The sequence below is a fragment of the Lygodium microphyllum genome, chromosome 30 (assembly GCF_053477565.2).
Source record: "Lygodium microphyllum isolate KBCC chromosome 30, Lygodium_microphyllum_v1.1.10, whole genome shotgun sequence".
NCBI lineage: Eukaryota > Viridiplantae > Streptophyta > Polypodiopsida > Schizaeales > Lygodiaceae > Lygodium > Lygodium microphyllum.
Window position 1 is genome coordinate 56193930 of NC_141164.1, and position 14320 is coordinate 56208249.

Consider the following 14320-nt stretch of genomic DNA (forward strand, 5'->3'; position numbering starts at 1 on the left):
TAAGACAGGACATCCAAGCCACCAAGGATAGGCAGAAGGCATACGCGGATTTAAAGCGTCAAGATAGAATCTTCGAGGAAGGAGACATGCTCTTCATTCGCGCACGTCCTAAGAAGAGTTCCCTATCCTTAGGAGATTGCAAGAAGCTAAGTCCAAGGTATTGTGGACAGTACAGGATCCTCAAGTGCCTAGGACCTAATGCCTATAGACTCAACTCCCTGAGAACCTAAAGGTTCATAATAATGATCAAAAAGTTGTAATGCCTAGTTAAGGGGTCCTTGAACTAAGGCATGATAGGATCTTAGATGTTAGGGAGAGACGACTGCGATCGAGAACCTTGAGAGAATGCCTCGTCCAGTGGAAAGATTATCTCGAGGAGGATGCCACTTGGATAGATGAAAGCTCTCTCAACCATCAATATCCCCAGTTTATCTCGAGATGAGGACATCTAGATTCCTCCAAGGGGGAGAGAATGTAATATTCCGATTTGCTAAAAAAACACGCATGAACCACCTCTAGAAGGTGAGGCCAAAAGGATAAGTCATGAGGATGACTAATGGCAAATTTTTTTAATAATCCCTCTCTCCTCCAGCCGAGTGTCATGCTAGAGGAGAAGGGAATAGCAAGGGGTGACCAAGCTCCTTGCTGGAGCTTGCTGAAGGAAGGAGGCCATGCACTATGGCCGCGTGGGGGCGGGAAGAATCCCCTCCCTCAGCTATAAATGCCATGAGAGGAAGCGCCAGGGGGGCACCGCCATCGAGAGAGAAGCCGACACACTGATAGTGCTATTGAGGAGTGAGAGAGGGCTAGATTGCCCTCGTGTGTGTGAAGTAAAGCCAGGAGGGTGGTCGCAGCCGTGGAGTGAGATTGGGAAGCCATCAAACTATCTATACGCTGCCATAGAAGAGGAGAGGCTTGTGAGAGAGGAAGAGTGGAAGCCACGCTTGCTGCGGTGAAGGAGGGGGCCGTCGGACTCTCGACATTGCCGTCAAGAGGGAGGGGCCAAACACTATTGTCTTCCTTCAGCCGCGCCGCCACATGGAAAAATGCTGTCGTGATGTGCTACCATTTCTTTTCACCACGTGGGCTTCCACATTTCTTTTCAGAAGCTTTAGAGCTTCTTAGGAAGCTTCTAAAGCCTCCTAAGAAGCCCCCCTTCATGTGGGCTCTTTAAGCCCCTTCCCGCCCCCCCCCACACAACAACTCCTCTTTAAGCCCCTTTTCCCGCCCACATAAAATCCCCTTTTTAAGGGCTTATACACCCTTGTTTCCCCCCTTTTTCCCGTAGGGTCTCGGAAGACCTTGTAAAAGGCCATTAAACCCTTTCCCATGGCCGTCACCTCCAGGATTTGTCACACCTGTGGGGACATCCACTCCAGTTACTCCGGCTTTTGCGCAGCCGTCGGCAAATGGCACGCCTTTTGGTGGCACTCCTTTTGGTGGCACCCCTTTAAGTGGCACTCCGGGAGAGGGTACCCCCGTCGGTACACCAGATGTACAGGGGTCTCCTGGAGATGCCGAGGAGCGTGGACGGAGATGGGAGAGGGACCATCTTAGGCAAACTCCTAGGGGTTATGGATACCTAGTGGATAGCAGGTCAGGAGCCATCATCATGAATGATGAGGGGAGGAGGGTGATGGCTCGCATGAGGGAGTTGTGCCAACAAGTTTTTCGGCACAACGTCCTGGATCATTGGAGGAACATACCGGAGGGGAGCAAGGACTACATAGTAGCATCCTTGCATGAGGAGTTCCCGGTGCCAGCCGCAGTGGATAGATTCTCTACAGGCTGGATGATGGATTGCATGCATGCATACATGTCACATAGACGATCCGACGCACGCAAGGCAATCAAGAGTGGGGCTCCAAAGCCCGAGTGGTTAGATGCAGACGACTGGCACCGACTGAGGGAGGAGGCTACAAATTCACCAAGACGTTGGAGTCAGCAGCAGCAGGAGGCGGCGAGGGCACGAATCGAGGCCGGATCGGTACATCATCTTGGGAGTGGCGGCCACAAGACATATTTGGAGGACTTTGTAAGTTTCTCTTTTTTTTTGCTTATTTGTTTTTTTGAGATATTCTTTGTACTGACAATCATGTTTCTAACGGTTAGCATTTTGTTTTCTTTGCAGCACTCCGTTACAAATCGCGATCCGCAAGGCCTTGAGACTCGATATGCAGAGAGGCACGGTTTCAAGGCTATGATCGACCAATTGTATAGACGCGGCGGCCCTGTAAGTCACTCATCTTTCTTGTCCGTAGTTACCATGAGATATTTGAATGCATTATTGTATGGTGGATTGATATGTTGTTTCTTTTTCTGCAGAATCCGTTTGATGCTCCTTTGTAGCGGGACGAGCTTTCGGGGGACGAGGATTTGTAGCTCGCCCTTGGATCCTTAGAGCTCACACACCTTTAGTTTTTAGTCACCCGATCTATGTAGACATTTTCTATGTATTAGTGATATCATTTCATGATTGTACCAATTTTATGCGATCATGTATTTATTTCATGTATCAATTTTATGATTTCAGTATACATTCTTTTTGTTTGCAAACGCTTTGTATGCAGCAGTGCAGAAACTATTTTGTATGGCTCTCATACACCACACAGTCTGCCACAATTTTTTTTTTCTCTGTTACCGTCGCTATTTGCGTCGCAAATTTACTGCACGCATCGCTATTGGCGTCGCTATGAGCGTCGCAAATTGTCTGCAACCGTCGCTATATGCGTCGCTATATAGCGACGCATATAGCGACGATTCTATGGCGTCGTCAATAACGACACTTTTTGCGACGATGGGGGAAAATTTTGTTGTTTGTATTTTGGTCGTTTTAAACATCGCTATAAGGTCTCTATCTTGTAGTGATGTCGGTGAACTATCTCCTCGGCCCAATGCCGAATCTCTAGATATGAACTTGAAGTAGATCCTTTGTAAGTGCTTTGGTGAAGATATCCACTCCATTCTCCTCTATTGGACAGTAGACCACTTTCATTATCCCATCATCGATCAAATCACGCACATAGTGATACTGGATCTCTATATCTTTGGTACGCGCATGAAACAGTGGATTTTTGGCAATGGTGATGCAACTTTGATTGTCACATCTCAACACAATTGGTTCTTCATCCTGCACTCCCATATGCCATAGGATCCTTCTCAACCATAATGCTTCACATGTAGCAAACCAAGCTGCCTTTGTACTCTGCTTTGGTAGAAGACTGTGCCACTATTGGGCTACTTCTTACTAATCCAAGAGAAAATTCCTGAACACAAAAAGAAACAATAACTAGAAAGTGACTTCCTAAAATCACTGCCTTCTACCCAATCTGAGTCACTGTTTTCCACAAGAGAAGTTTCAAAACTGTATATGATACCATAATCAAGAATTTCCTTCAAGTACCTAAGCACTCGTATCCCATATTTCCAATGAATCTCATGAGATTTGTTTGAGAACCTTCACAAAACACCAATAGCAAAACTAATATCTAGTTTGGTGTTACACAAGTAGATCAGACTATCGATCAACCTCTTGTACCTCCCGGTGTCGACTAGTGTTGATGTATCCTCAATGGATAACTTTGCATTCACCTTCATAAGTGTAGCTATCTCCTTGCACAACTCGGTCATGCCAAATGCCTTCAAGATCTCCCATGCATACTTCTTCTGAGAGATGAAGATATTTTCTGGCTCTTGCCAAACTTCAATCCCCAAACAATAGTGCAGCAAGCCCAAGTCTGCATCTAAGGTGCATCTTTTGAAGTTTAAGCTTAAAATAACTTATCTATCCACTAGTACCATGCTATGGGGGCTTGTTTCAGCCCATACAATGCCTTCTTTAGGTTACACACTCTGTTTTTAGAATGGGGGGTCTCAAACCCTGGTGGCTGAGCCATGTATACCTCCTCCTTGAGGTCACCATTTAAGAATGCTGACTTAATATCCATTTGGTAAACTGGCCAGTACTTGTGAGCAGCCACTAAAAGTACTATGCGAATAGTAGTCATTCCAGCTGGGGCAAAGAAAAACAAACCCTTCAACCTATGAAAATCCTTAGGCAACCAATCTAGCTTTGTACTTTTCTAAGGTACCATCAGTCGTGTACTTTACCTTCAAGATCCACTTGGTTCCAATAACCTTCAACTTTGCTGGCTAGTCCACTAGCTCCCAAGTGTCATTCTTCATTATATTGCCATACTCAGCTTGCATAGTTGCCTTCCATGCTGGATCTACAAGTGCTTCTTTTAAGTAAATTGGTTGCTTTACCTCTCTCATAATCTCAACCATCAAGGCCATATTGACTATGTGAGTAGAAGCCCTCCTTTTCACCTCTATTCTCTTCAAGACCTCCTTGGTCCGTCTGCCTTCTCCTCAACAAATATAGGCATAGGATTATTGTGGTCATAGAGCTACTTCACCCAATGCAGCAATGGCTTTTTTGGTGGGGTGATGTCAAGTTTGTGAATTTTTTCTTCATCATCTAAAGATGATGCTTTCTCATCCTTAAGGATAGGGACAACTCTCCAGACAGGTTCATAGTAGACTACTTCACTTGATGATAAAGTGGAAGAACTTGCCTTCTCCTGCTCCACTATATGTAGTTGCTCCTTGAACACCACATCATGGCTCGCAATGATCTTATTTGCCTCTTGGTCATATAATTTGCAAGCCTTTTTCTCATCACTATAACCCAAGAAGATACAGTTTTTATTTTTTTGTTTTAACTTGTTTCTCTTCTCATTTGCAACATCCAAAAATTCTAAAATGTGAGTCAGATGGTTTCTTACCAGTGTAAGCCTTATGAGGTGGTTTTCCCTTGAGAGCCTTTATGTAGCTCCAATTTAGAATGTAGACTACAATATTAATAGCTTTCGCCCAAAAATGGTTAGGCAATCCATTTTCCTTTAGCATGTATCTTGTCATCTCCATAATGGTGCGACTCCTACATTTCACAATACCATTTTGCTGAGGTGTGTGAGGTGTCGTCAATTAAAATTTGATCCTTTTGCTCTTGCAAAATTCTTCAAATTCCTTTGACTTGAACTCACCACCACCATCTGTTCTAAATTTTTTCACACTTTTTCATATTTCATTCTCAACAAGTTTTAGCCATTCTTTAAACTTACCAAAAGCTTGAAAAAACCATATTGGGGAATATGGGAATTTCCCATAAGTTTGGGACACGTGGTCAAATCTTTGGATTTGTCATAAGTTGAACACTATAACTCCAAATTGAGCACTGTATAGCTCAATAAATTTCATTTTTCAAGCGCTTTCCAATGATAGGTCACATCATATGGTTTTGAGAAACTTCTGGATATGTTATCCGGGTGCCATCTTTTTAGTATTCAAAAAATGGGAATTGGGAGATTCCCAAACTCACTAATATTGTGTTTGAACCTTATCATGAAGGAACTACAACCACATCTTCATACTGCAGTTGTCTACAATCAACATAAAATAAGATCCCCCCAAGGCCTACGTAGGCATCTTACTACATAAGTCAACATGCACCAACTCTAGAGGAGCTTGTGCTCTATTCTTGCTTTCCTGAGGAAATGCATTTCTTTGTTGCTTGCCCATCATACAAGCTTCAGATGGTTCATTCAATTCAGTCACATTGCAAATAGGTAAGCAATCATACCTTGCTTGTGCATCTCCTTCAACATTGCCAATCAGATATGTCCAAACCTTTCATGCCAAAGCATAGCTGTGCCCACTCTAGCGGTGGCTGTTAGAGCACTCACCTCATACAGGTTGTTCCTTCTTTCTCCTTTGCCAACAACTTTTCCAACATTATCAATAAATTTTGCACCTGTTTTCTTAAACCTCACTTCAAGATCAATTATTGCAAAATACTGATAACATATTTCTTCTAATTTTGGGAACATACAACACATTTGAAAGATTTTTTACTTCACCATTTGTAGTAACAAAAGAAATAATGCATGTGCCTACACTAGGGTATTTTGCATCATTTCCGACCATCATAGTGATGGATTCTTGTAGAGATTGCATAGAACTGTATAGACCTTTCTTATTGGTAATGTGACAGGAGGCTCCACTATCCAACACCCATGAGTTAGTAATAGATTCTTCTTGCACCAAGGAGCACACTTCCTCAATGGTCGCCAAATAACTCCAACTCTGCTTCACAGCCATATTGGCTGTCTCTTTTCCTTTACTTTTAAGGGTATCATTATTTTCATCTACCTTCTTGACACGACAATCTACAATTGCATGTACTTTCTTCTTGCAGTAGAAGCACTCTCCTTGAATCTTCTTTTTACCATCCTTCTTCTTTTTGTCACCATCATTTTTGGCAGAGGAACTACCATTTCCTTTTGCATTGGCAGAGAATCCCATGTCTCCATTGTTGCTTCCTTCTTGGGCTTTCAGTCTCAACTCCTCCTCCATCAATAATGCGAAAAAATCCTCAAAGTCAAAGCTTGAGATCTCACCTAAGTATTAAGGGTAGTTACTAGTCCATCAAACTTTTGTGGACAAATCTGAAGACACCTCTGAGCTAACTCCTTGTTTCTAATCTTTTGTATCCCAACACTAGACATATTGTCACACAAATTCTTAATTCGAGTGATGAATGCTTTAGTCGTCTCTCCTTTAGCAAACTTCTTCGCTGCTAGTTGATTCTCCAAGTTTTGAATCCTTGTTTTGTTTCACGATTCATACTGACTCCTCAATACATTGCAAGCCTCTGATGCTTTGGTTGTATACTGAATCCAAGTCAGGACTCAACCAATATCCGAGCTCACATATAACTTCTCCTCATAATGGAGGCCTTACAACTTTGAGGACCATGGATCATTGGTGGCACCTTATGAGGGTAGGGCATTGAGCATATCTAATAGCCTGTACCAGCAACCATTGATGATCATGGCTCGGATGCTAGACAGGATATTGGGTAGGCAGCAGAGCCTGCCTTGAGGTGTTCTACTAGAGATAGATGACCTCATGACTGTTATATGCCCTCCATGGATTATTTCTCAATTACAGATGTAGGAGATCCTCTCACCTATGATGAGGCTATATGAAAGGGTGACTGTTACTCCTAGGAGAGGGCTATGCAGTACTCGATTGACTCATCGCATAAGAATCATACATTCGACCTACTTTCCTTGCCTAGTGTGGCAAGAAGGCTTTGCCTTGCAAGTAAAAAGTACCCCTAGCCACCCCAAGCCAACATACAAGGTCAGACTGGTTGCTAAGGGTTGTAAGGAGGAACATGGTGTTGACTTTGATGAAGTCTTTTTGCCCGTGATTAAGATGACTACCTTGTGCCTAGTCTTGGCTTTGGTTTCCAAACTTGACTTGGATCTTTACCAATTGGATTTCAAGATGGCTTTCTTACATGGGGACTTGCATGATGAGATATACATGGAGTAGCCTAGGGGTTTTGCCGAGAGCCTAGTAAGGAGCACATAATGTGCAGACTAAGGAAGAGTCTTTATGGTCTAAAGCACTCACCTAGACAGTGGTACTGCAAGTTTGATAGTTTTATGTAGTCATACAACTATAGTCAAAGTGTTATGGATTCATGCTTGTACACAAAGAAAGCTCGTGATAGTTCATTATTGAGTTTGTTACTCTATGTGGATGGCATTTCTTGAGATGAGAGATGTGGGACATGCCTCTCATATACTTGGTATGCACACTATGTGTGAGAGGTCTCAAGGGACTACTCTATCTATTATAGAAGGAGTATATCCATAAAGTCCTTGAGAACTTATATATGCAAGCATGTGAAGCCTATTGGTTGTCCATTACTTTCTCATGTGAAGGTATTACAGGCCAATTATCTACAAACAAACGAGAAAAAGGTAAAGAGGGCCAATATCACTACAAGATATAGACCTTATAGCGACGTTTAAAGCGACGAAAATACAAACAACAAAATTTTCCCCCGCCGTCGCAAAAAGCGTCGTTATTGACGACGCCATAGAATCGTCGCTATATGCGTCGCTATTGGCATCGCTATAGCATATAGCGACGGTTGCAGAGAATTTGCGATGCTCATAGCAACGCCAATAGCGACGCAAGCAGTAAATTTGCGACGCAAATAGCGACGATAACAGAGAAAAAAAAAATGTGGCAAGGCAGCAAGCTGCCCTGCCACATATAGCATTGTGTGCTGTATGAGAGCCATACAAAATAGTTTCTGCACTGCTGCATACAAAGAGCTTGCAAACAAAAAGAATGTATACTGAAATCATAAAACTGATACATGAAATAAATACATGATCGCATAAAATGCGATTGGTACAATCATGAAACGATATCACTAATACATAGAAAATGTCTACATAGATCAGATGACTAAAAACTAAAGGTGTGTGAGCTCTAAGGATCCAAGGGCCAGCTACAAATCCTTGTCCCCCGAAAGCTCGTCGCGCCGCAAGAGAGCATCAAACGGATTCTGCAGAAAAAGAAACAACATATCAATCCACCATACAATAACGCATTCAAATATCTCATGGTAACTACGGACAAGAAAGATGAGTGACTTACAGGGCCACCACGTTTATACAATCGGTCGATCAATGCCGTGAGACCGTGCCTCTCTGCATATCGAGTCTCAAGGCCTTGTGGATCGCGATTTGTAATGGAGTACTGCAAAGAAAACAAAATGCTAACTGTTAGAAACATGATTGTCAGTACAAAGAATATCTCAAAAAAACAAATAAGCAAAACAAAAGAGAAACTTACAAAGTCCTCCAAATATGTCCTGTGGCCGTCACTCCCAAGATGATGCACTGATCTGGCCTCGATTCGTGCCCTCGCCGCCTCCGGCTGCTGACTCCAACATCCTGGCGAATTTGTAGCCTCCTCCATCAGTCGGCGCCAGTCGTCTGCATCTAACCACTCGGGCTTTGGAGCCCCACTCTTGATTGCCTTGCGTGCGTCGGATCGTCTATGTGACATGTATGCATGCATGCAATCCATCATCCAGCCCGTAGAGAATCTATCTACTGTGGTTGGCACACCAGAAACTCCTCGTGCAAGGATGCTACTATGTAGTCCTTGCTCCCCTCCGGTATGTTCCTCCAATGATCCAGGACATTGTGCTGAAAAACTTGTTGGCACAACTCCCTCATGCAATCCATCACCCTCCTCCCCTCATCATTCATGATGATGGCTCCTGACCTACTATCCACTAGGTATCCATAACCCCTAGGAGTCTGCTTAAGATGGGCCCTCTTCCATCTCCGTCCACGCTCCTGGGCATATCCAGGAGACCCCTATACATCCAGCGTACTGACGGGGGTACCCTCTCCCGAAGTGCCACTCAAAGGGGTGCCACCAAAAGGAGTACCACCAAAAGGCGTGCCATCTGCCGACGGCTGCGCAAAAGTCGGAGTAACTGGAGTGGACATCCCCAAGGTGTGACAAATCTTGGAGGTGACGCAGCTCCATCTGAACGACGAGATGGAGACACCACATCCGTGTCTCCGTAGCAGCACCCCCCTGATCCTCCTGCAGTCGCAGTCCCTCCCTCTGGCCCAAGTCGCGAGCGTCGAGCTCGTCTGCTCGAAGCTGAAGCATCTGATCGCGCTGAAGCAGATCTAGCAGAGTGCCCTGACGAAGAACGAGACAGCTCCTGGTCTGCCATCTCTCTGAATCTTGCGAGCTGATCTGGAGACATGCGTGCCATCATGTCCTGAAACTCCTCATCGCTCATCCCTCGACTCATCCTGAAAATGTGGATACCTGCACAGATAAAAAATGATGTTAGAATAATCAATTTAAACTATACAAAGCACATTAATATAAATCATTTTTGAAAAATCCCTCTTAAAATGCATATCTTATCTACCTTTATGGAAGATCTAAACAACGAATTGAGTAATACAATTCTCCAAGAATGAAGTATTCTATGGTCCCATGTTAATCTCCTGACACGACTCTGCATACACTGGAAGGTCGATAGACATGTCACCACAAAAGAACGAGTCTGCCTTATTCTCAAAAAATTCTTGGACTTCTGTATTTCCATCATTGTTAGCCGATGCGGGCTCCAAGCTTGCGGTGGCCTCCACCCCTTGTAATATCGACCCCTCTATTTGCATATTTTCTTCATCTATGCCTGGAACATCGCTTTGATCATATACTCTCGCACCTCGAGGAGTTGAAGGTATAACATACCACCATCGAGGTTGTTGGGGGTTTGGATAGAAGATTACATGTTCACAAACACTTACAAAGCGAGTTTAAACCATTGTGACATAAACCATGTCGTATTACAATTAGCAAGCAAATGACTATTTGCACCCGTCCACAATGGGCCGGCAACACAAAGGTGTCGCGCAAATCCGTCCATTTTTTTTCAGAATCTATTTCAAGAAATGCTCCAAGTACCACTTTGAACCACTGCACATCGAATAGTATCATGGAAAAGCTACAGTAATCCACTGTAATAATACTTTGCAAGTTCCCAAAATACTCCATCTCATCCACAACCGTGTTCGGATCCGTTGCTCGTCGCCGGCTCTCTTGCTCAAACCTTGCCATGACACCACAGTCCCTTGTGGAGTGCATTTTGTCAATACGCTCCACCCGAAAATGCCGTCCGCACGACCATGCTGCACTATATATTTTGTACTGCACATTGAAACACTCAAATTAAATGTAGCAAGCAAATTTAGATATGACACATTCTAAACCCCTCATTACCTTTGGACTACATCCCCTCGAGAACTCCCACTCCTCCATTGAGACCTTTGTCCCTTCGCTGGATGCTGCGGTCAAGGCTCCATGCAACCATCGTGTTGACATAAACCGCGGCATCTCCTCCATGCCTTCGGGATATCGAATCGATCGGTGATGCGTACTGCGTCGAAATTCAGCTCCCGCTTCCTCACGATCTTGCCTTGCAATCTGGTACTTGGCGAGCCACGTCTCCATGGAGGCATGGTGCAACATACAAAAGCGATTCACCTTCTCTTCCATTGAGGCATCCATTCTTTTTTCTACCCCATTTCCAACCACCACATCTCCAGTCAGCCTATCATCGTCCTTCAGCGTCCATAGCATTTCATTGTCTGGTTCCACCGTTGGTAGCCATTGTGAGATATGCACTAACGCCTCTAACACCAACCAACCTTCCGCCATGCTACCTTCTGGACGAGCTCGTTGTCGCACAAAGCCTTTCAGGGTTTTCATGAAGCGCTCCAGGAAGAACATCCATCGCATATGGACAGGTGCAGCAATCTCCACTTCATCTGCATAAGAAAGTGAACTTGTATCGTGAGCATGCTAGTGGGCAGGTATTTCTCAAAGAGACAGACCGTCTCAACTGCTCCCCGCCTTGCGGATTCAATAGAGGACGTATTAATCTCTTTCAGTGAGATCCATTGCACCAAAGTCGACAACTTGTAAATGGCCCCACGAATTTCTAGAGTAAGGCATCCCACGATCGCGATCGGCAGGACAAACTGCCACAAATGAGAAAGCAATATGAATAATGGTACCTTTTCAAATTTTAAAATGTCCACGCTAATTAAAATCCATTCTATTCACAAACTTGACATATCTTATGCCAATCATGGGATTTTAGCCCAGACATTTGGTCATCTTTAGAAAATGCGGACATGAGAGAACGCATCATACCCGTCGAAGTGCGGATAGACTTGATTACTTGCTTCACAATGCGCTCTTCTTTGGTAGACAAAACCCAGGGAGCGCGAGGAAGCTACACTCCCCCTTCAGCACTCGACTGCGGCCAAAGCGCCTCCATCTTACCTACCTCCTTTAAATCCATTCGTGACCCTATAGTGTCTCTCTTTCCTGTGATGTGGTCCCATAGCAAGCTGCCCACATTCTTGAAAATATGCATGGGATCCAACAAGTGGTTGACCTGTAAGTGGGTCCAATATGGCAACTCGTAGAAAACTGAGAACCGTCGCATTCCATTTGGATGTGATTCCGGGTTTACCATTTTCAGCTGGTACCAACTTGCAGCATTCATACGTGCTGCAGGTCGTCCAAGAAAACCTTCCCTGAGTTCATGATCCTCTGGCAAGAAAGCGGCGTGTCCTTGATATACCATCTTCTTCATGGTTCGTGACCTTCGGGAGTCTAACTGTGGTCCACACAATGGACATGCATGATAACCTGAGGTAACCAGACCTGTAAGGCGAGCCACGACCTAGTGAATACTTGATTGAATGAGATAAAATATAGATATTACCAGTGAGAACGGAGGTCTGCTCACCTGAGCACTCTCCCAATCCTAGAAAGTCATGCAACGTCCACATGAGAATGGCTCGAATGTTGGTTGACCGCCGACCATCGCGCTTGCTCATATCTTACACAGTGACCCCCTCCTCCCACAAAATCTTAAGCTCATCGAGTAATGGACGAAGATACACGTCCATATTTTTTACTTTGTAACGGCCTGGGACGAGCAAGCTAAGGATGAGATGTCCTTTCTTCGTAGAAAGCCATGGAGGGATGTTGTAGTTGACAAGCACTATAGGCCACACAGTGTAAGAAGTTGAGCGTAGATCGAATGGATTCACACCATCCATTGCGAGACAGAGCCGAAGATTCCTTGGCTCTCGCGCAAAGCCTGGGAAGGTAGAGTCAATGTGGCTCCATGCGCGCGAATCCACTCATATTTATTGAACTCCATCCGTGGATCTATTCTGCACATGCCACATTGTCAAGCTTGCCATGCCGGACGTGTGAAACATGTGGTTTATGCGGGGGATGAGCGGAAAGTGTCTGAGAACTTTTTGAGGGATGGTTTGCCCTTGCAAGTCCTGTCGATACCTGTGAGTACCACACTTTGGACATGTCTCCATAGTCTCGTATTCATCTCGAAACAATATGCAGTCGTTGATACATGCATGGATGTTATTGTAGTCCATGCCAAGCTTCCATAAAACATGTCGTGCATCATCACGAGACTCAGGCATGGTATTTGTAGGTGGCAATATATGATATTTCAATAACCTGAAAAAAATCATAAAACACCTTTAAAAAACACAAATGTTTGCAATAATACTGTTAAAAAAATAATCAATGAAGCCTGTGTGAAAGGTACCTGAATAACTCAGTCACACTCATATCGCTCCAACCGTATTTGTCTTGCACACTTAAGAGTGCAAGCAATGTCTTCAACCAAGATACTTGGCACCCATCATATAATGGTATGGATGCTTCCTCTCTAAGCGGGTCAGATGTCTCAATATCCATGGAAATCAATGCATCGATCATTGTCTCCATCTCAGGCTCCAAGATTGTAGGCAGGTCGGGAAGGTTGTCTGTCTCCTCTGGCATTGACGGTATAGATGGGCCTTGCGAGTGGTCGATTGGCACCTGCAATCCATCCATCGCACGTCCACGAACTCTTCTAATTGGCTGCAAAGGGTGCACTCCCCCTTGGGTGGAGACATCACCCCCCTGGATAGAAAATTTGCGAACAAGACCCAATCTTATTATGTATGGTTTTCAATTAGCTTGAGAGTACAATGCATGATTAATATTAACTTCAAATTACCATTTGCTGAAAATCCGCAATCGCCTGATCAATGATCTCAGATTGAAACTTGCCAAATCGTCGTACGTGTTCTATAGACAATCGGCGTTTTCGTCTAATTGCCAACTTGCATTGAGAGCAAGGACATGGGACACGCTGATTAAGATATGTCTCGCGGTCTTGAACAATAAGACCTTCTTCGTTTTATCTACATTACAAGAAACGAGGCTTAAATGGATAGCTTTATGGAGATGTACGTCAAGTTGCAAGTTGACCATAAATCTTGCATTGTATATAGTAGTTGAGAGATTTTTTGATGTTATATCTCGGCCTTGTATCATGCTGAAGGATTTGTTTGTCCCGGTAGATAATTATTTGTTATATCTCGACTTTGAGTATAAGTAATCCATTTTAAAATTAATGCGCGTTATCTATGAAATTTAATAACTATAGTAATAAAATTTATTTCAATCAATTCTACTCATAGTCATAAGACCTGAGAGAAATTATCCTATACTCAATTTAAGGGTTTCTCCTTCAATAACAATACTTTTGGGTTCATTTTGATGAAGTACCATAATGACCATTAGCTAGGGTATCATTTTCTTTTAGTCCTTCCGTTGACTAGTTGGTATGATTTCTAATTTGGCATGCCTATAAGGTTAATACAAAAACAATGAATTATGCATATCACAATTAGATCCCCTACTTGGACATTATGAAGGAATTGACCATTTTTAAGCCATCTTAAAGAGTCACCAATGTACGTGGCCCATGGCAAAGCACATTGCATACCATTATTAATAAGTCTATTATCTTAAA